General features: G+C 42.6%; 1 long non-coding RNA gene across 1 annotated transcript; it reads right to left on the bottom strand.

The window, feature by feature from the left end:
* Nucleotides 1-5854: 5854 nt before the first annotated feature.
* On the bottom strand, nucleotides 5855-17228 carry LOC110308542. Its single transcript, XR_002379567.2, has 3 exons — nucleotides 17052-17228; nucleotides 8058-8131; nucleotides 5855-5931 (listed from the first exon to the last, which is right to left on the bottom strand). It is a non-coding gene; the product is annotated as an uncharacterized LOC110308542 (long non-coding RNA).
* Between the last annotated feature and the right edge of the window lie 4552 nt (nucleotides 17229-21780).

Here is a 21780-nt window from a genome sequence, read left to right as displayed (position 1 = left end):
CACAGGGGGAAATTTCCTAAACAGAACTCCAATGGCTCATGCTCTAAGATCAACAATTGATAAATGGGACCTCATGAAACTGGAAAGCTTCTGTAAGGCAAAGGACATAGTTGAAAAGACAAATTGGCAACCTACAAACTGGGAAAAAAATCTTCACCAACCCCATATCCAATAGAGGGCTAACATCCAAAATATATACAAAAAACTCAAGAAGTTAACCACCAAAAAAAAAAAAAAACCAAACAACCCAATCAAAACATGAGGTATAGAACTAAACCAAGAAGGCTTCTTAAAGGTCACCCAGCCTTCCCATGTAGCTCCACCAGCTGGGGACCAAGGATCAAAAACGTGTGCCTATGAGAAACAATTCAACCCCAAGTCACAATAAAGTGCTTCAGCTTTGGTAGTGTGACTGGGACCAATCAATGGGAAGGGAACTTTAATAATTGACGTTCAAAGCAGGAGTGTCTATCCCTGCCACAGCTTGCTCCTTCAGCTTCCTCTCCTCTCCTCTCCTCTCCTCTCCTCTCCTCTCCCTCCAACCTGCCTCCGCCTCCACCCACCCCCTTCTCTCACTGTTGTGTTTTATAAAATTAAAGCGAAAGAAGGAATATGTTTGGTGGCGGTGCAGTAAGGTGTGGGAGAAGGAGTTGCCTCTGCAGGCCCACGCTGAGGCATCACTTTCCCATGAGGGACCAGCCACACAAAGGCAGAGTATAGAATAGAGTTTAGTTTCTTCAGGGCATAATAGGCAGGGGAGTTGAAGGAGTGCAGATAAAGGAGGGGAGTGTGGGGGGCTGGACAAGGGGACAGAGCAAGAGCAAGAAGGCAATTGAGAGAGGAGGGGGCCAAGCAGCCCTTTTTGGTAACTGTGGGGAGGAGACTAGACAAAATGCTAACACTCACATTCCATTTTGTTCTTTAAAACAGCAAAAAGAAATTTCCTAAAGTTGAATGATAAACAGCATGTCACAGTGGAAAATGACTTGTATATAGATGAGTGATAAAGGCAGGAGAAAGACAAGCTGGAAAATGCTAGATATGTAGACCATCATTGCAGTTAATGCAATTTACTTTTAGAAACTCAGGTGCTGAGTCATTAGAAAACACACAGTTTGCTTATAGTATTTATTAGCAAAACAAAATATTGCTGGTGTCTTGCTGACTGCAGCTTATTTTGCTGAAAAACAAAAACAAAAACAAAAAAACCAAATACGTCCAATAGCTTCTGTCTCCTTTCTGCCACTGTCCTTGGAGATTTTTGACTCTACTCCTACAAAGTAATGTATAACTAATTATGCGAGACAGCCCTATGAAAAGCAGGGTGCGATTCATTCTGAATGTATTTAGCATTGTATTAACATCTGGGGTCATCCATCCCTTGGCAGTCCAGAGAGGACTGATGTTGAGTGTCTGTGGCACAGGCAGGGCCATCACAGTAGAGCTCTAAATTTCACAGGCTCTCCTGAAGAACTTGCTTAGTGGCCTGGCATCTTTGCTACAGAGACAAGAACGGGACATTCCAAGTCTGTGGGTGATGAGTACATAGGTTATTCTGTGAGTCAATGCAACTTTGTATACACACACACACTCACATATACACATACACACACACTCACACATACACATACACACACTCACTCACACACTTACACTCACACAGTCACACTCACACACAGTCACACTCACACACACACACACACACACACCAGTAAGGCTCACATTTCCTCTGACCTGCTTCCTCCTCTGAGACTTGGGGTGATGATAAGATGTGTTTTATCTATGCTTTCAATGTCTGTCAGACAAAGAGTGGTTTAAAAAAAAAAATCATGAGCTGTCTCATGGGCTTAAATGTACCCTCTGCTAATTCATACTCTACAGTTCCAACCTCAATTATGAACTTGGACACTGAGTCCTCAACAAGGGAGAAGTTCAGCTCACTGAGGTAAGTGCTCAAGATAAGAGGGGGAGACAATGGAGAAGAAAGAGTGCAGGCACACAGCAAACAAAAGCTCTGACCTGCAAACACCAGGTGAGGAAGACAATGTAAACCTGAGGGGGAGAAGCTTCCGGAAAGCCAGCTCTGCCTGCACCCTGACCTTAGGAGTTTCCAAATCTGAATGATATGGCTGGGATATAAGATGCCTTCCAACTCATTAACTGCTTAGACCCCCTACTTGGGTCTAAGACAATAACAACCTTAAAAGGTAGGGTATAGCGGGAGGCTTTCTGAGGGATGGGGGGTTGGGGGGAGGGTCACTAGAGAGAATCCTGGGACCTTGGTAGGCTCCTCTTTCTCTTCCACACCGGGTCCTAGGAAGGGACCACCTCTTTTCCTTATACTCTTATCTACCAGATTAAAAACTGTAGAGAAAACAAAGATAAATAAATAAATAAATAAATAAATAAATAAATAAATGAAAAAGAGACCTGCCTTTTGGGAAACCTTAGCTTGGCCTGGCTGAGTATTGATATGCAAAGTAACCAAGGCCCTTGCATGGCTCACCAACGGTCTCACCAGGGGATGCTGCTCTTGGTGCTCTAACAGCTAGCTTTTACTAACATATTAGTATGTTAATAGGGGTGAGGAGTGCCTTAAGGAGTTGGTAAGTTTCACTAGGCCAGTTTGAGAAAGTCTCTATCCTTCTAGGGACTTCCACTGGAGAGCAGAGAATTCCTCCAAGAGCAGTCTTCTCCCATCTCTTGTCTGGTAAAGACCCTGGTATCGCTCCTCCTTTGAAGCCCAGACTGCTTTGTTGAATGTATTTATTATCTGGTTAGATATCCCACAGATGCAGTAGTGGTATGGATGTTTTAAGGTAGTCAATCGCTTTCTGATTAGATTTAAGATCAGTACATCCTTCAAACCTCACCAGAGAAGTTTCGTCTTACAGTGAATGGTGATTAATACAGAGAACAACACCTAGAAGAGAGCAGGAAGACAGTAAGAGCCTTAAATAGTAGACAGCTGCCGTGAGACAGTATCTGATGGACTTGACAGATAGCCTCAGTGAGACAGTGTCTGATGGATGTGACAGACACCTTCAGTATCTGATGGATATGACTGATAACTGCCTTGAGACAGTATCTGATAGGCTGAAGGGTCTGTTGAACACATGAACTCACGGAAGCAATGACTGAGTATACAAAATCCCAGCATACACAGGCTTGGTGGGCTCATGGAGTCCCATCTCAGCTCAGGACCTATTCACAAATGACAGCTGCAGGGGAAGGAAGAATTGGTTTTCTTCACATGTGTGCTTCCTCCTCCCCAACCCCGAAGGCCGTTCGTGTTCCGGAAGATGATGCATTTTGAATGGGTATAGGTGCAATTGGTCAGCAATTCATTCCTCACCATGTAATACTGCTTCATCCCAGGCCCAAAGCAACAGGGCGAAGCAACCATGGACTGCAACCTCAGAAACTGCGGGTCTAAATAAACTCCTGTTTGTAAGCTAATCATCTCAAAAAATTTATTCCAGCAACAAAAACCAACTCTTAGCAAGCCAGTTTCCTTGTGTTCTATAGTTTCAGCCTTTTGGAGTATAATTAGTAAGTAAAAATTAATAAATTTCAAGTATACAGTGTGATGGTTTAAAATACATTTACAATGTGAAATAATCGAACACAATCAAGTTAGTTAGTACACATGTGATTGCACACAGTCACATTTTGCTTTGTTTTCTCTTAAATAAAACATTATCTGTGGTACCAAGATGCCGGTCAGATCATTTGTTCAATTTGTAAGTGGGTATTTGTACACATGGGTGACTATTTTCCTGTTCTCACCTCCGTGGCACTTTGTATAAGTGTCATTGTTTTAGAATGTGCATATGAATGAGAATAGAAATTTTGTTCCTGCAGAAAGTGGAATCAAAATGTAAATTGAGATATTCCTCAACAGCATTGGATAGGCCCAGCTTTGGAATCATCAAAAGTCATGGAGTACAGAGATCTACTTTAACACTTCAGTGAAGCTTCAGGCTGAGCTAAAATAAAGTAAACACACTAAAAATGAAACCCAAACAAAAATAAGTGGGGGTGGGGGGGGTGGGAGGAGCTTCTTGTAAGCCTAAAACAGAAAGTTCTGCCCGTGCTTTCCAGCCCATTCCAGTTCCATCCTTGCAATGTGGAAGTAGCACACACTAACTGTCCTCCTGTCTTCAAGGATAGAACCAACAAGCTCCACAATGTCACACCCAGCAACCTACAGAGTTCTATTAATCTTTTAGGAACCTCAGCTCAGACAAACCCAGGATTCATGGCTTCGGTGGCATTTTAGGACCAACCGGCAGGAATCAGAACTGGTTACAAACAGAAGGAAAAGCACTTAAGGAAAATCTAAGGCGCTTCAGGAGCAGGGGAGGCTATTCATGGAAGAGTGACAGAAAGTGAGCCATGCCCAAGGGTGGAAATGGGCTTCCCAAGGGAGGATCTCAACTAAGCACCATGTTCGTCACGTGTCCCACCTATGTTAGTCACGTGTCCCACCTTGGGAGACTCTCACATTACTTCTCAAAAAGTTGCAGGAGATTTTTTTTTTCCTTTTCGCTACCTTTTTGATAATTGAGATGATAGGGCGACTCTGGGCTTGTATTAGATGGGATTATAATCTGATGACGTAAAACCAGCAGCCACACGGGCTGCACGAGGGATTTAGTACGGCCATTTTGCTATAAATGGGATTTCCCGCATGGTTCCTAGAAAATTAAAGGTTTCAGCTGAGAGAGGAGAGAAGCCTTGGGCCATTGCTAATAGTATCAGAATTGCTTTTCATCTGGCAAAGAGCTTCAACCAGAGTCCAGAGTGAGGGGATCATTACACAGTCCCATAATTTTCTGTCTTCCTACCCTGCATTACTTCAAAGCCTCAGATTTAGAAGAAAATTAGTTTTGGAGTCAGAGAAATTAATTTTGAAAAAGACTGAAGTGAAAACAGCCACTGTGAGTTTGTGCTTTGATGGCGCTGTAGTGGGAACAGGGGGACCCTCCTGGGTAATTGATAATTTGATAGTGTACCTTGGTTTACTAGAGTATAAAGACAAACAAGAACCCTGTGAGCTGCCCTACCCCACCTCTTCCTTGTCAGTAGAATGCATCAAGTTCCTCAGCAGCCACATAGTCCTGTGAGGATGGTGCCCCTGTGTTGGCCACCCCATCTTATGCTCTGCTTAGGGAAATGACAAGTCGCTTTTTCCTCGAGGAGCAAGCTTTTCTTAGGGCAAAGAACTAATTCTATGGGACTTTTAGTGCTAAGGGTAGGCGGTTTCCAAAATAACCCAGGAATAATCAATAACTCCCTTGAAAAATGCCAAATCAGACCATCTGTCTGCTTGGCCCCCTCTCCACTGTAGAAGCATTCTGGAACACAGCACACACAGCAGCCTAAAAGTCAGTTTGGTAATGAGGTAAAATCAAAGAACAAACATTTGAACTTTAGGTCCTTTAAAAGCAGTGGTTCTCAACCTTCCTAATGCTGTGGCCTTTTAATACAGTTTTATGTTCCAGCCATAAAATCATTTTCATCCCTACTTCACAACTGTAATTTTGCTACGGTTATGAGTTGTCATGTAAATATCTGGTATGCAGGCTATTTTATATTCGGCCCTGTGAAAGGGTTGAGTGGCCCCCAGAAGGGTCGGGGACCCACAGGTTGAGAACCGCTGCTTTAAAAATCTCCATTTGGTGTAGAAAATGGTGCCTGGATTGATGTGGAGATGACAGATGTGGGCCTGGGTGAGGCATGCTAAGTGGGGCTGACTGTGCATACTGTTTTCATTCCATGCTAGTCTGACTTACAGGAAGGAAAGCTTTCTACATGATGGCTCTTTATTTTGTTAAATTGCTCTCTGTAGTGTCTTGGGACTCACAGGTGATGGTCATTGCTGAACTTCAAAGGATTTAATAGGGAAGGGTCCAAGTTCCAAGGTCTCTGAAATCAATAAGGAAGAAAATCCCAGCTTAGTCGAGAAAGATTCACTCTCCATAGAACTGGTATGGAAGACGCCAGCTGAGACCTCCGAGTCTAAGGTTGGAACACTCAGTCCCCTACTCCTAAACCAGAACGGGTGCCTGCTGAGGCCTGGGGGCGGGAAGCATAGCTGAAAGTCAGTGAACCTGGGCCTCATCTGTGCCCTGACAATTATAGAATTACACATGGCATCCCCTAGGACTGTGGCTCTAACCAAGGTGAAGACTGGTTTCAACTGAACTGAAGGCTGTGAGCCGGCCTATGTTTAGAGATACTTCAAAGCAAAAACAAACAAACAAACAAACAAACAAAGCCAGATGTAAGCTTGTTCCAGTAATACATTTTCTGGTTCTGGACACTAATTAACTGAGTTGACAAAATTCCATTTAACACAGAGACAACTCAACGCACAGGATGTAGCTTCCTGACAAAGGACAGGGGCTGCTTGAACCTGATGACTCTGATGCCTGAGACACAAGTCTCCAAGGATCCTTGAGAGGGAGAGCCCTAGGCAGAGAGGGAGAGCCACCTGCCTATGCTGTTTCAAAACCAACAAATGAAAACCTTTACTTAAAAATTTAAAATTAAAATGTAACTACATCACTTTCGCCTTCCCTCACCTTCTCTCAGCCATGTCCTCCCCACTCACACTCTTGAATCTACACCCACTTTCCTTTAATTATTATTGTTACACTTGCTGACCACTTGGTACTGGATAAACAATTTAGGTCTGGCCTCCGAGGATGACCTTTCTCCCTTAGCTGTCCTTAGTTAACTGTACTTCTCTGTCTAGGGGGTGGAGCCCTGTGAGATGGCCTCTTTCAGATTTAGCATCTCTGTTGGTGCTGGCTGTTATTTTGACTCTGCACTCTCACTGGGGCCTGTGGCTGTATCTCCTCCCTTCCTTTCCCAGTGATAACCCCTGCGGTAGGTCCTCAGGCGACAGGTCCCTGCTGTTGGTGAGGGTGAGGGTTGGAGTTCAACTATTGTATGCTATGAATTTTCTGTGTTTATTCATGTGTGGTCTCTCAAGAGGAAATTGTCACCATTTTATACATTGTGCACATAGAATCTGCCACGTGAGATTGGGTTTTACTCCTGGGTAACCACTTCGAGGAGAAAGCTCCATGGGGAAACTCAAGTTTGGAAAGAGGGCCCATATTCACCTCTAGCTCTGCTAAACACATGCCTGGCTCAGGTTGACCATTCCCTCTCCAAACGACTCAAGCATTGCATCCACAAGATGGGAATTTTGAAACTTCTTCAACATGGTCAGATTATTTCCCAGTGTTTAAATAATTGTGAAACTATAAATACAGAGTCCATGAGGGAATAAACAGTTTGGTGGAAGCTCTGAAACCAGGAAGAGGCCGTCTGAAGCCAGCATCTGCCTGAGGTCAGGGCTTGTTCCAGTTCCTGGCCACCAGGTAAGAAGGTGAAGTTGGGGTGGAGAGGGCTGGCTGCACGGAGCTGAGCTGCACAGTCAAGTCACCAGCCACCACACTCACCTCTTAGCCAATGGAAACACTGCAGAATGGAGGAAGGAGAGTACAAAGTTTACAGACTGCACAAGTGACTAACAAGTAAAGTAAAATTCATAGAGAGCTTCCCTGTGCTGGGCCACTGCAGGAAGTGGTCAAGGAAGCAGCTTGTATGTATGTTTACTGTATGTATCCCAGCAGATGTCAGTCTGCAGGTTGACTGTTTTATATCCCCTCTATTCCTGGAGGCCCTGCCACCCTTCCTCTCCAACCCAGAGCGACATATATTTTGATTAGCTATATACTAAGCTTGCTAAATAAAACTTGCTAAACCACTATGCTAACAAAAATTTTCTCACAAGTAGCAGAATTAGCCACAGTCATCTATGGCACAGGGGGAACAAGGGGAAATTGGGTTCCAGACAAGACACAGTGTAAAATCATGTGGGTGCTGAGCAGAGCGTTGCAGATGCCACTCCCCTGTCAATCTTGTGTGTGTGTGTGTGTGTGTGTGTGTGTGTGTGTGTGTGTGTTCTCTCAAGCCTTCTGCCCTAGGGTAAGTAAACACATTTCCACAATGTTTTCTAATTGCGAGCAGGTACTCACTCTCAGTCCTGTGGCTGGATCCTTCTTACTCGGGCAATTCTAATCTATGTTCAAGTGTACTTTCGTTCGAGGTCCTAGAAAAAAACAATTGAATAGTGTAGGAGATATTAAGAAATCCATTTGCATCTAGAGGGAGAATATACAGCAGTATATATAACTCAAGCAGCATGCTAAAAAAAATCCTGAGACCAAAATTCTGAAGATCCAACAGGTAAGAAATTTGTCCCACAGGCTCAATGTCCTAGAGAGCTTTAGGATCCATCTCTGTCCCACCCACCCCCCCCCCAGTGTGATATTTTATCAATTACCAGTGCTGGACTGTAGTTAATTAACGCAGACCATCCAGGGACCTGTGACGCTAACCAGGGCATCAAGGTTATAGATCCTAAGCAGGTAGATTAGTCAATAGATTAGCCACAAAGACTCGAACTTGACCCTGGTTCTGGCTGTGAGAATCAAGAAATAACCAGGGCTAATTCATTCCTAATCCAATTCCTGGAATAACAAGATGAGAGAAGACCTGGAGCCCTATTTACACTGGAGTGGTTTGAATATGCTTGTCCCACGGGAAGTGGGACTATTAGGAGGTGTGGCCTTATTGGAGGGGGTGTGGCCTTGTTAGAGGATGTGCCCCACCGTGGGGGATGGGCTGTTAGGTATCTATGCTCAAGCTCCACCCAATGTAGAGAACCTCCTCTTAGCTGCCTGTGGAAGACAATCTTCCTTGCCTTTGGATCAAGATGTAGAACTCTTGGCTGTTACAGCACCAAGTCAGCCTGCACAGTGCCATGCTTCCGACTGTAATGATGATAATGGACTAAACCTCTGAAACTGTAAGCCAGCCACTTACTTTATATAGAGTTGCTGTGTTCATGGTGTCTCTTCACAGTGATGAAACCCTAACTAACACACTCCATCTGTCAGAAGACTCCACCATAAAATGCTAACCCTCCAGGGTTTTACAGACTTTGAAGAGTTGGAAAAAACACCACTTAAAGAGGCTAAATGCAGAAATCATACTGCAGGTACTCCTTGAAGCTTGATCAATGAGGAGGGAGAGGCTCCAGTGTGTGGGAATGATTTAGACATTCAAACCAGTTAAGTAAACTTCTAAAGCATTGGGGGGTAGAGAGGCAAAACAAACAAAAAAACAAACAATAGGTGTAGAATTCTGCTTGGGTCACTCAAATGCAAATGTGCCAAGATTGAGCTAAACAAAACTTCTAAGGGGAAAATACTAACAGAGAATCAAATGCTTTGAATATGAGTCTTCGGGAGGCATTAAGGCCTAAGTATGAGCTCACCAAATGGGTAGAAGATGTGAACTCAAAAGTAGTTCAGGTGAGAAAGATTAAGCTTGGTATAGGAATAGGTAGTTAACCTCCTAGAGAGTGCTACAGTGGGCATTTCTCCCTTGCAAGAAAGTCTACTGCAGTGGATATTATTTGGCTGGCATCCGTCCTATGCAGTAGTAGTTATTTGTGGATGATGGAGAAGCAGTGGCCACAACAGCATCCCAGAGCCCATCAGGTCCTGGGAGCTGACTTGAGTGATGGATGTGGCAGGTGAGAGCCCAGTCTGTTTTCAGTGTCCTGGGTCAAGATGAGCAGTAAGAGCTGGCCATGACGCATGAAAAGCCTGAAGTAAGAGGATTTCTGAGCAAGCGCTATATTCCCATAACAAAGGACAACAACTCTGATTTACAACAGGCCATTAGATCCATCCCCATCGCTAAAAACACGCCTCTAAGGAACTACTCAATGGGACAGAACAGGGTCACAGCCACGGTTAAGTCCTGGGCTGCCATCAAGTCCCCAGTGCTCTTATCAGGAAAATGTTAATTCTGCCAGGTGGGCAGGATGACCCTGGTAATAACTCTTTGAAAAGAACTACACTTGTGTACTTGAGAAATATTTCTGGTAATATCTTCACTGTGTAAATCTCCTGTCTGCCTAAGTGGACAGGCTTGCCATCTCCTGCCTCAGTTTAAGTTGTTCACAGTGTTAATCAAGGGCCAGAACCTGAAAGAGATTTAAGAATGGCAGCCCATGTGGAATGTAATTAGCCTAGGGCCGTTGGAAGCTGGTTCCCTCTTAAATATTAGATAGAACCAAGGTGTGGGCTATTATAAACGAGATCTTCCCATTATTAACCTCTAAGTATGTGAAGTGATTTCTCACTGGAAGGTGCATTAATTCTATAACAGTTCCAGGGAAATGATTGCAGGTAAGCAAGTGTGCAGTAGCCCTTCAACAGAGGTAGCAGTATCCCAGAAGAGGGAATCTGGATGGTTCATAGAAAACAACTATGGATTGCCGGGGTGGGGGTGGGGCTCCATGGGACAGAAGTGAGATAGTGACCTGTTCCATCTGTGCCACTGTACAAACATTGCTTTTTTTTTTTAACAAATAATAAATAAATAGGAAATAGGAACTTTTCATGCTGTATTAGAGCTTACTAACTCTTCATCTATGGCCCTTGCTACTGATTATTAAGACCTACTGTCTCTTTGTTAGAGAGGACAGCGTTGGCTCCCCAGAGCTCCTGCCCATACTCTATCAATTTAAAGGTATCCTCGAAAAAATGTCAATCAACAAGTGTTCGGTAGATTGTTAGGAAAAGTAACTGGAGGAATAGAATACACAGCAGTTCCAGAGTTTGGATGTAGAAGGCACCTTATGTGATTGAAAAAGTCATCCTCCAAAGCAATAAGGTTGATGAGTGAAGATCCCAGTGTTAAGCAGAGTTAGTGGACACAAAACCACACCGATAATCAAGTTGTGGTTTATAGTTGGCACCTGCTGGGAAAGCCATCATCTTCCCCTCAGTAGAGTATCGCTGGGCATAACAGCCACACTCCAGGGCAGGCCCATGACCAGGCAACCCAAAACTGATGTGTGTGTGTCCCTTTTGTTTGTTTTGTTTTGGTGTTTTCTGTCTTATTTTCTTTTTCTTTTTAAGTTTGTCTTTTGTTTGTTTTTGCTTTTTATTGTTTTTCCTCTTGGAAATGTTTTGGGGGGGGGGGGAGAGAACGTGAATTTGGGTAGGTAGTAAGGTTGAGGTGGATCTGGAAGGAGTTGGGGAAGGAGAAAGAATATCAAAATATATTGTAGGGGCTGGTGAGATGGCTCAGTGGGTAAGAGCACCCGACTGCTCTTCCAAAGGTCCAGAGTTCAAATCCCAGCAACCACATGGTGGCTCACAACCATCCGTAACGAGATCTGGCGCCCTCTTCTGGAGTGTCTGAAGACAGCTACAGTGTACTTACATATAATAAATAAATCAAAAAAAATATATTGTATAATTTTTTTTCTATTTCTTTTAAAGATTTATTTATTATTATCCATAAGTTCACTGTAGCTGACTTCAGACACACCAGAACAGGGTGTCAGATCTCATTATGGGTGGTTGTGAGCCACCATGTGGTTGCTGGTATTTGAGCTCAGGACCTTCGGAAGAGCAGTCAGTGCCCTTACCCGATGAGACATCTCACCAGCCCCTATATAATTTTTTTTAATAAAACATTTTAAAATGCCAGTGTCAGAGTTAGGGTACTTGCCATTAGAGTTAGTGGAACTCCTTAAGCCCTACATAGCACAAGGCTACTGTCTCGGATGCTGGTTGTATGCCAATGTAGATAAGAAGGCTCTGCTGCTGAGACTATCACAGGCTTTGGCTGCAGAGCATGGAGAAACCAAACTGGGACTGAGCTGGAGCTCCCTCCATGTTTAGAGTAATGGACTATTACTGTAAGATAGTAGTAAAATGTTCTATCAGATGTGAAGAAAATAATTAACCATCTATAGTCATGGAAAGGGGGCAGAAAGACTCAGAGAACCTGGAGAAGAAATGTTGTTTCCTATGGTTATTTCATTTAACTGTAACATTCACTCTTGGAGGGAAGCAGGTGGCTCATACAAAAACTTACAAGGTTCAGGAAGTTCATAAGTCTTACTGAACTCACAAGACCTCTTCCCAAGACTACATACGTAGTCAATGTTTTCTGGAGATAGGAGGCTCCTTGAAGAAGCTTCCTGAATGCTACACACACAATACCAGCCTTATAAATTTGGTTCATTGTCACCCATCATGGGGTAGGCCTTTAAGTGTTTTTTTTTTTTTTGCTTTTCAGTCACCCATGCTCCTGAAAGTAATGACAATAAACTTGGATCTCTGAACTATCTTCAGTGAAAAAAAAATATGTGTTCATATCTCACTGAAAGAGTCAAACAACATCAAGTTTAGAAAAGCTTCAAAGATTTTTTTTAATCTCATAGAAAAGCTAAGCAAAGGAGAAAAAGCGTATTTTTTTCTGCAGAGACAATTTTATTTCAAGCACACAGTCATAGGAATAGAACAATAAAATAAAATTACAAGAAATGAGTTATGTGTAACTTTAAAGAGAGCTCACAGAAGATATTACAGAGTATAATGTAATTTTTCTGTGGTGCATGCATTTCTTTGCCCAATTTATTTAGCCTACCTCCTCAAACCTAAGAAACATACGTTATTAGCATTAAAACAAACCAGTTTTGAAGACAAAGGCAAGCTCGTTCATTTTGCAGAAATATTTATGGAGATACTGCATGGATACAGCACCATTATCAGGTTGCTTTGAAACAGCAGTTTCAATTTAACTCCCTCACCTGACTATGTTAGAGTCCTTCAAAGACTGACCAGATTGAGGCTTCCCCCACCCATGAGCTTGGCAAAGAACCCAATATATTTTCCTCCTAGCATCTGAATGGTTGTTTTTGAATACTATTGTCTGATGGAAGATGCAGACATGGGAAGTGTTTTATAGGCAAAAGATGCAAGAAGACCTTGAATATCTGCACAAGATCTTGAATGTCTGCATAAGCAAGCTAAGAGCTGTTCTGCTCAAGATTAGGCAGTCAAAACAACTTCAAAATGATTTTTAAACGTCTGTATGAGCAAGTTACCAAAGCCAAAAGAAAAAAAATAGTAATATCATAAGTTGATGGTCACAGCTGCATATTTCTGGGTGAGAGTTGCTCAAGTGGGATTTCTGGGAATCTTTCTTCCTGGAGCTTGGGTCAGGGACAAAGAGCTATTTGAAACCAAGATGGACACCTACCATAAAATAATGCTTCTTCAGAGATGAGCCCAGAAATGCTGAGTTTCTGTTTCCCAAAATTCTAAATTGTTTTTTTTTTTTTTTTTTTTTTTTTTTTTGACAAGGTGTCTTACACACCTCGAGCCTGGTTCTAACTCAGTGACTTGTGTTGTTCAGGACTGGTTTTAACCCCTTGACCCTCCTGCTTCCATCACTCAAGTACTAGCAGTACAGATGTGCACCTCATGGCCAGCCAATATCTTAATCAGTAAGCACATCTGAGGAAAGACACTCTTCCCATATCCCGTTCAGCCCCCTTCCCCTAGTAAAGTGATTATTTTCCCTTTCGAGCCGAACAGGAGATACTCGAGTGGTCCACAGAGCCATATACATATCTACTAAGATATTGCACAGAAAATAGGACTTTGTGCCCATTCTTGTTTGACAGTACTGAGTATGGCTGAGGAGAAGTCAGGGACACAAACACAGTACTCTTTCTTTCTTTCTTTTAAGAAAAATTTATTATATGTAAGTACCCTGTAGCTGCCTTCAGACACTCCAGAAGAGGGCGCCAGATCTCGTTACAGATGGTCGTGAGCCATCATGTGGTTGGTTTCTGGGAATTGAACTCAGGACCTTCAGAAGAGCAGACAATGCTCTTAACCGCTGAGCCATCTCTCCAGCCCCCAGGGGAAACAGTATTCTTACGGCCCTGGGAAAGAACTCAAAGCTGTAAAATGGTAGAGTGAAGATAAGAGAGCAACCAGGTAGAACTGAAGTTTCCAAGATAGTCGAAATACATCTATCAGAATCTTCTGACAGGGATGCCAGTGTGGCCTGGTGGAAACGGGCTTGCCTAACATTCTTGAAGACTTGAGTTCATCCCCAATAAAGCAAAAGGACAAACAATAAGACATCTCTAGAGTATCCTAGTACTACTGGTCACAGTAAAGGGGACGAGTCAAACTTCAAAAACCATGGCAATGCACATAGCTGAATTAAAAAATAAAATTAAATTGAGAAAGCAAAAGAAGATAATTATTTTTAGAAACAATGTTTCTTTAGCCATCGCATCAATCCCCTTTGGGTTACCCGGAGGCACTGGGTGAAGAATTTGCCCTCTGGAGAGTGATGAGAAGCAATGCTCATTTCAAAGAAAGCATGCATAATGTAAAAAGGTCACTTTCACTAAACCGTGGGGGCTAGGGGCCACACCACAGTCTCTAGAAGTCTGGGGGGCCCCATGGTATCATTCTGAGAGGGGCACCTCTGAGTTCCGAGTACTGTGCAACTCTAGCCGCCAGCGGCCACAGGTTACTGTATTCCTGAAAGGAAAGCTGGGTTGGATGGGAAAGGCGGCGAGAGAAATAACAGGTCAAGACAAAATTCTCTGATCAAGGCTCAGCTTTAACTCTCGGGTCTGATTTTTAAAGGGGAAAGAACACATCCCCCACTAGGCCAGGATCTCGCTTTGTCAGGATCTGTCAGGAAAACAGCTCCGCTGCTCAGCAGGTAGCTTCTTGCAGACAAAAGACTTGACCTAGGTCAGAAGACTCCACCCTACGTGAGGTAGCAACCGAGGCAAACAAGGTCTGAGCCAGCCTGCTCAAGGTGGGGGGAGGGCGGAAGGGGGATGTAGGGGGTGGGGGAGGGGTAGGACGACAGCAACCTGGAGCTTCCCAGTCGCCCAGAGCAGACCCGCATAGTCTTCGCTGAAGCAAAGTGTCGCATCTGTAGTGGGTCCCTCAGGGAAACTTAACTGCAACGCTACTTGACATTACTCAAGCTCTGACGCTTCTTAGAAAATGTTACTGACTTAACAGGGTTTGTGTGTGTGTGTGTGGGGGGGGGGGGGGGGGGGAGTGTGGCTATGGTGTTGTAACCATCATTACCAGCAGGCGGAGACGTTTTCACGTATTGACTCATTTTAAAGCATTTCCTGAAATGAAGATCAATGCATGATATCACAGTTTAAATTAATTAAAACCACTAAAATCATTTAAGTACCAAGATGAACTCTGCTGGATAGTTCTCCAGTCAAGTTGACACTAACTATTATTTGAGGAGAGAGAAGAATATTTGAAAAAAAATGTCTCCATGAGATTGTCCTGTAGCCAGGCCTATGGCATTTTCCTAATTAGTGTTGATAATGAGATATCTACAGTACGGGTGGGACCCCACCAGGGAGGTGTTTCTGTATAGTATAGGAAAGCTGGCTGAGCAAGCCATGGAATACCAGCCAATAAGCAGCGTTCCTGTGTGGCCTCTGCACTGGTTCCTGACTTGAATTCCCTCAGTGATGATCTGTTACCTGAAGATGTCAGCTGAAATGAACCCTTTCTTCCCCAAGTTGACTTTCCTCATGATCTTTATCACAGTGATAGAAACCCTTACACGGGCATCATGTGCCTGTGGACACAAATCTAGATTCTGTGTAAGGATGAAAGAGAGCTAGAACTGTTTCTCACATCACTGAGTAATATTCTTCAGACACACCAAAGGTGCTCATATGACCTCACAATGGACCCATCTTCAAGGGAAAAAAGGTAAAAGAAGCTATAAGACCATATGGGATCTATACATTGAAGACACATGAAATGTAAAATAAATACATCCACAGAAGCATCCATTTAATGCCATATGCTTATATTATAAACCACACACATAAACAGTTCTATCAGCAGAAAGTCCTGGTGAAGGAGAATGTTCTTGTCAACACTAAGCATGCCCAGCCATGAATGTGAAATCAAATGAGGATACAGCTCTGATGAGGTGGCTCTGGCTGTCATCTGGGTTTCCTGCATTTGTCCAGAGTTCAGCAGTGACACAAAGCACAGTGACAAGGGACAGGAGATGGAGGAGGCAAGGGGTAGAACAGTAGAGGAAGAACTCATGGCCTAATATTCAAGGTTCTGAACATATGGGGAAATCAGCATGCAAAGGACTAATCATACTGAGAATTTAACATAGAACAGAATTCGCTGTTCTTTAGTCATGTTCCATTTCTGTGCTTTCTCTGATGGGTATTGGTTGATATTTGTATCATTCCTGAAGTGTGTTTTACACATTTGACACCGTGTATCAGTGTGCTGTAGTTGAGCTTCATGTTTGCTATGCTGTTTTATTATTTCAAAATTTTCTAATTTCAGAATATATATATGTATATATATATATATATATATATATACATACATGTCTTATTGAGTAATGCCCCAGATTGGCCAACGAGAATAGTTATATATCATTTTTTATTAATACATGAACATATCAGCAGTTTATGTATTAGTGGGGTCCTTTAAAATAATTGTATAGATAAGCTTTGATCATTTTTCTAAGTATTGCTGTGCTCGACTCAAACAGTATGTTCTCGGATTCTAAGATGTAGCCCACATGATCCTTATACACATCCAGCATTCAGGGCAACAAGACTGCAAGCTTCACTCTCTCCCACTGTTCCAGAGTGTCCATTACTCAGGAAGGCCCAGAGCCCTGGCTTCCTGCCATCAGTAGTCCATGGTAAAAAATATTTGGCCTCCTTCTTCTATAAGTTGCAACTGTATTTTTAGTTTAAAAATAGCTCAACAATTTCAGTGTGAGATGAGAACATGCTGACACTCTCTGGGTGTCATGGGGAATGGCTACAATTCCAAGATGAGGGAGGCAGAGAGATCCCTGTGAGTTCCAGTTCAGCCTGGTCTACAAAGTAAGTTCCATGAGAACCAAGAGAAATTCTGTCTAAAAACAAAAACAAAAAGCAAAGCAAAACAACAGGCTGAAATAACCATTGTGGGCCAAGGACACATCCTGTGTGTGCTTTGGGGATCACTAACATTTCCAGGGCACGACAGCAGCACGCAGTGTCCAAAGGAAACCATCACCTGGGACACAATCCCAATCGCCCCGACCTGCAACCTCACCTGTCCCAGCCGGTACAGCATGGCAGGTCCAAGCAGCAGCTTCAGCCTTCCCACCCAGCTCAGGTTCGCTCCCTCTGAGACGGAACCGGCAACAGAGACCCAGGCTATGCTGTTTTCTGAACCAACCTCCATATCACAGACAACAGGAATGTAAGGGCCGCACAGGACTCTCACAAAACTTTGGGGAAGACCCCTCTGTTAAGCAAAAACCTAGTGGGGGTTACCTGTTAGCTCCCTGTGACGTCACAGTATCCAGACTACATTTCCCAGAAGTCCTTGCGAAGGGATTTCTAGAACCCAGGGAAGGTGATTTCTCTGGTTCCTGAATTTGTCCCTGGCAACCCAAGGTAGAGAGTAGAGGGAAAGAAGCAGAGTCTACTGTACATTCTTGGGGAGTCGGGCTGGTCCCCCACCCCCACCCCGGATCCACAACAGGAGATAACGTGAATGTGAGTCGAGTCTGTGACAGAAATCTTAGGAGTACAAGTCATTACTCGGCAATATGTTGTAATTTTAATCTTACTTTAAAAAAGAATCACGCCGACTCTATTGTGTTTTTAAATAAGGAAGCAAAACACTAATGTGGGAAAGAAAATCATCTTAAGATTCATTAATATTTTTAAACTCCCAGCGGCTCTTGATGCCTCTTTGGTTCTCACGCTCACTGAGAATGTCTTGTTGGAGATGGCAGCAAAATTCTCATAAACTTACAAAATATTTGTCCAGCCCCATACCTAGTAGGCTTTCAACTCTGGCACATTTGACGTTTTGAATCTCATTATTCATCATGGTCACATCCAGACCACAGCTCCTATGGTTGAAATTTTTGTCAGTATTTTTTTTCTTCTTCTTCTTTTCTTTTCTTTTCTTTTTCTTTTTCTTTTTCTTTTTCTTTTTCTTTTCTTTTCTTTTTTTTTTTTTTTTTTTTTTTTTTTTTTGGACAGGGTTTCTCTGTGTAGCCCTGGCTGTCCTGGAACTCACTTTGTAGACCAGGCTGGCCTCGAACTCAGAAATCTGCCTGCCTCTACCTCCTGAGTGCTGGGATTAAAGGCGTGCACCACCATGTATTTTCTCTCCCCACTCATGAGATCCTTGGGTGTTTGCTAAGTGTGCTGTTACTTTAAAGGAACCCCGTACAAGGTGAGTAGATTGGACTTAGTGCTGCTTTCTTGTGCTCACATCCTGAGATAAGGGAGGCACGACTTGTCCACCTGTGGTGACTGCAAGAGCCTCCTGAGCAAAAGCTGCAGCCTTGGTAGGAGTCCGGCTTCCGGTCTGCACTTTTATCTTTCTCAGACCTCAGCCATCAGGAAAGCTAACCAGCCATGGAGGCCAGAAACCAACCTCACTAGGTCCAGGGGGTGTGGAGCCATGATTTCTGTGCCAGAGGGCACAGAACCTGTTTGGTTCTCAAGTTAAGAGAAGCTTTAGTGGTTCCTAATGCCTGTTGTCTCTGCTAGTACTCAAAGCCTGCTTCCTCTGAGATAGGTAACTCCCTTTGTCTCTGAGATTCCTTTGCCTTATGCCTATGGTCTGCCTTTGTTTCTGCCCCAACATGCCTGGATTTGGGAGGTGACCTATCCCCCACAGATATCATATCTACTGGCTATGAATGAAACTATACCCTTGCATTCTCAATTGTTAGAGCTCTGCTGGCAGCATCCAGCATTGGTTGGATATAAGGTACTGTCCTTACTATCACCCACAAAACCTGCCTTGTACATGTAAATGTTTGTCACTTCCTGCGCAAAAGGAGTATTCTCTGAGATTATCATGTTAATGAGCAAGTTGCCCCAGGGAGGTCCTGAAGTTCTCATTGACTTTAATCTATCCAGAAAGTAACTTTAACTTATGGACAAGGCAGTCCTGCTGCTAATTGGGGCAGAGGGATGGAAGCAGAATGGAGCAGGGTAAGGAGGCCAGGTAGTGCCATATAAATGAGGGACTGCCCCATGCAACAGCCTTACACTATATGGATGTCTCTGTGTCTTTATTATTGAACCCCATGTGGGGTGCCCAGAAGCCTCCACAACACACACACACACACACACACACACACACACACACACAAATAAGCACTATCACTATCACAACAGGAGACTGATACCTGCTGGGCGTTGGTGGCGCACACATTTAATCCCAGCACTTGGGAGGCAGAGGCAGAAGGATTTCTGAGTTCGAGGCCAGCCTGGTCTACAAAGTGAGTTCCAGGACAGCCAGGGCTACACAGAGAAACTCTGTCTCAAAAAAAACAAAAACAAAAACAAAAACAAACAAACAACAACAACAACAAAAAAGAAATAAAGACAAGGATACTGACACCTAATAATAATTTGGAATATATAAGACAGTAGCCTAAAGGATTCTAAATGTTGTTACCATAATTGCTTGATGAGCTAGATTTGCTATTCTTACTATTATATAATTGACAAGTGTATTGAAACCATATTCTACAGCGTATATGTTGGAGATTGGGCCTCAGATAGCAGGGGAAGGTTTAGGGGTGTCCAGCCTTTGAGGTAGCCAAGGCATTTTAAAAATAAGGTAATGTGTGTGTCTTTTCATTCTTGAATCCAAAAATAGCTCCTGGGCAGGTGCACACGTGTGACCCACCTGAAACCCAAAGCGGTGTAACGAAAACTCACCACTACAAATATACAACTAGTTACTCTGGGTCAATTAGGAATAAGCACTTAAAATGAAGAATCCCGTGAATGCCTAAATAAAACTACCCAAGTATTAAGGAAATTGAAAGTACACGTCAGGAATTCCAACTTTTGATAAGATGGAGTGGGGAGAGGAAATGAGAGGCATAACACTGGTTCTAAAGGACAGTGGCTGTGTCACACATGTGGCTAGAGAGTAATAAAAATATGAAGTTGAGTAGGAAATGAAAGGTCTCTTCCTAAGCTTGGTGTTTTCTTTGGCATGGCAGCACAGTTGTCTTCACACAATACGCAGTGCTTACACGAGCTTTTCATCACATTTTCAAGTAAACAAGGATCTCATTCTGGGTTTCTCTACTTGCTATGAAAGATTATTTTCTTTCTGTTGTTTCTAACAACAATAACATATGTGAAGCTTTTCAAGTGTTCACCTCTACATAGTATCTCATAAACATCAAATATTATCGTGCATGTTACCAAATGAAAAGGAGGAATGATTTTTTTAAATGGGATGAAATAATAAATGAATGTGTATCTTTTTGTTTGTTTGTTTTGGTTTTTCGAGACAGAGTTTCTCTGTATAGCCCTGGCTGTCCTGGATCTCACTCTGTAGACCAGGCTGGCCTCGAACTCAGAAATCCACCTGCCTCTGCCTCCTGAGTGCTGGGATTAAAGGCGTGCGCCACCACTGCCCGGCATGAATGTGTGTCTTACAATGTTTCCTATTTCAGAAAACTGTTAAATAATATTAAACAGTACCAGAGCACATAAATGGTAAAATATAACTTAATGTACTTTTTTATGAGGAATATTTTATGTGATGAATGAATATACTAATATTAGAATTAGAATCAAAATTGAAAAGCAATCATTTATCAAAGCTCTATGAAGATCAGATGTATATGTGTCTATGTAAATGTATATATGAAACACACATGTATTTCAGGATGTATAGTTGACCATTTAATAACGAGAAGTCAATTATTTCAAACTTATTCTCTACTTCAGCAGTTCTTTAATTTCTTCTGAAAACATGTTCAAGAGTTCTCTCAGAGCTAAAGTTCATCATGTTATAATTGTGTATTTCAGCCAATGTGAATGACTATCAAAAATGTGTGCACTATAAGGCTGAAGAGGTTCTATAGTAAATTTTTGTCAGAATTTGATGTAAAATACAAGAGTCAAAAAGGGCATAACTTTATTTTTATAAAACATATTATAAAAGTGATTGTGATAAGTTGATAAATAATGATATAACACCAAGGATAATATGCTAAAAATTACATGAAGCACATCAACATTAGGAGCCGACTAAATATCCCACAATTCCCCAGTAATAAGTAATTAAAATGTTACTTAGGTCCTTTATGTTCTCATTTGTTTCTTTGCTTTGATAAACACCATGGGGCTGGTGAGATGGCTCAGTGGGTAAGGGCACCCGACTGCTCTTCCGAAGGTCAGGAGTTCAAATCCCAGCAACCACATGGTGGCTCACAACCATCCTTAACGAAATCTGAATCCTTCCTCTGGAGTGTCTGAGGACAGCTACAGTGTACTTACATATAATAAATAAATTTAAAAAAAAAAAAAAAGATAAACACCATGACCCAAAAACTGCTTGGGGAAGAAAGGGTGTATTTCATCTTACACATTACAGTCCATCCTTGAAGGAATCCAAGGCAGGTACTTAAGGCAGAAACCTGAGCAAAGGGAATGGAGGAATGCTATTTGCTGGCTCATTCCTAGTCTCATTTTCAGGGACCTTTCTTATAGAGCTCAGGTCCACAGCCTAGGGACAGTATTGCCCACAGTGGACTGGACCCTTCTACATCAATTGCACTCAAGAGACTGTAACACTCACACTCACAGGTCAATCTGATAGAGATCATTCTTCAGCTGAGGTTCCTTCTTTTTAGGTGTCTCAGGTGGACAGCCAGTATTAGCCTTCACACCTCACAAAAGTAGTTTTTCTATCTTAATAAAAAAAACTATATAAAACTTAGAAAAAAGCAGTAAAAAAAAGAATGCAATACTAACCACACATTAATAACAGCTTGTTTTTA

Source organism: Mus caroli, chromosome 13 (genome assembly GCF_900094665.2).
Source record: "Mus caroli chromosome 13, CAROLI_EIJ_v1.1, whole genome shotgun sequence".
Taxonomy (NCBI): domain Eukaryota; kingdom Metazoa; phylum Chordata; class Mammalia; order Rodentia; family Muridae; genus Mus; species Mus caroli.
This window is presented reverse-complemented; position numbering and strand designations above follow the sequence as displayed.